Genomic DNA, 2,370 nt, shown 5'->3' on the forward strand with positions numbered 1-2,370 from the left:
CATCCCTACTAATACCCCCGACACTGACATCACAGGGCATTACCACCCCACATCCCTACTAAGACCCCCCCACACTGACATCACAGGGCATTACCACCCCCCATCCCTACTAATACCCCCCCCCCCCCCCGACACTGTCATCACAGGGAATTACCACCCCCCATCCCAACTAATACCCCCCCGACACTGACATCACAGGGCATTACCACCCCACATCCCTACTAATACCCCCCCACACTGACATCACAGGGCATTACCACCCCACATCCCTACTGATACCCCCCCACACTGACATCACAGGGAATTACCACCCCTCATCCCTACCAATACCCCCCAACACTGACATCACAGGGCATTACCACCCCCCATCCCTACTAATAGCCCCCGACACTGACATCACAGTAATTCACTACCCCCCCCCCATCTGTACCAATACCCCCAATACTGACATCACAGGGAATCACTACCCCCCCCCCCATCTGTACCAATACCCCCAATGCTGACATCACAGGGAATCACTACCGCCCCCCCCAATTATACCAATGCCCCCAATACTGACATCACAGGGAATCACTACCCCCCCCCAATTATACCAATACCCCCAATACTGACATCACAGGGAATCACTACCCCCCCCCATCTGTCCCAATACTGACATCAAAGGGAATCAATACACCCCCCCCCCCCCGATTATACCAATACCCCCAATACTGACATCACAGGGAATCACTACCCCCCCTTCTATACCAATACCATCACAGGGAATCACTACCCCTCCCCCCAATTATACCAATACCCCCAATACTGACATCACAGGGAATATCTACCCCCCCCCCATCTATACCAATACCCCCAATACTGACATCACAGGGAATCACTACCCCCCAACTATACCAATACCCCCAAAACTGACATCACAGGGAATCACTACCCCCCCCCCCTCCATCTGTACCAATACCCCCAATACTGACATCACAGGGAATCACTACCCCCCCATCTGTACCAATACCCCCAATACTGACATCACAGGGAATCACAACCCCCCCCCCCCCATCTGTACCAATACCCCCAATACTGACATCACAGGGAATCACAACCCCCCCATCTATTCTGTACCAATACCATCAAAACTAATATCCTTCCCCCCAGTACTGACATCACAGGACACCCCCCCCCCCCCCTTCCCATCCATCCTTACTATAATACCCATGTCACAGGATATCATTCATCCTCCCACCGACACCCAGGAAGAGGGGGATTCTTCCTCCCGCTGACCAATCATATACAGGCGGCATATTCATCCCAACCACAACTATTATGAGGAAACTATTTTTTCTCTTACTGAACACAAGGCATTCCTCCCCCCGACCCCCAATGTAAGGGGCATTCCTCCCCCCGACCCCCAATGTAAGGGGCATTCCTCCCCCCGACCCCCAATGTAAGGGGCATTCCTCCCCCCGACCCCCAATGTAAGAGGAATTCCTCCCCCCGACCCCCAATGTAAGGGGAATTCCTCCCCCCGACCCCCAATGTAAGGGGCATTCCTCCCACTGACCCCCAATGTAAGGGGCATTCCTCCCCCCGACCCCTAATGTAAGAGGAATTCCTCCCCCCGACCCCCAATGTAAGGGACATTCTTCCCACTGACCCCCAATGTAAGAGGAATTCTTCCCACTGACCCCCAATGTAAGGGACATTCTTCCCACTGACCCCCCAATGTAAGTGACAGTCTTCCCTCTGACCCCCAATGTAAGGGACATTCTTCCCACTGACCCCCAATGTAAGGGACATTCTTCCCACTGACCCCCCAATGTAAGGGACATTCTTCCAACTGACCCCCAATGTAAGTGACATTCTTCCCACTGATCACCAATGTAAGGGACATTCTTCCCACTGACCCCCAATGTAAGGGACATTCTTCCCACTGACCCCCCAATGTAAGGGACATTCTTCCAACTGACCCCCAATGTAAGGGACATTCTTCCCACTGACCTCCAATGTAAGGGACATTCTTCCCACTTACCCCCAATGTAAGGGACATTCTTCCCACTTACCCCCAATGTAAGGGACATTCTTCCCACTGAGCCCCAATGTAAGGGACATTCTTTCCACTGACCCCCCAATGTAAGGGACATTCTTCCCACTGACCCCCAATGTAAGGGACGTTCTTCCCACTGATCACCAATGTAAGGGACATTCTTCCCACTGATCCCCAATGTAAGGGACATTCTTCCCACTGATCCCCAATGTAAGGGACATTCTTCCCACTGACCCCCCAATGTAAGGGACATTCTTCCCACTGAGCCCCAATGTAAGGGACATTCTTTCCACTGACCCCCAATGTAAGGGACATTCTTCCCACTGATCACC

Source organism: Staurois parvus, unplaced genomic scaffold (assembly GCF_062004578.1).
Source record: "Staurois parvus isolate SC_StPar_1 unplaced genomic scaffold, SC_StPar_1.0 ptg003087l, whole genome shotgun sequence".
Taxonomy (NCBI): domain Eukaryota; kingdom Metazoa; phylum Chordata; class Amphibia; order Anura; family Ranidae; genus Staurois; species Staurois parvus.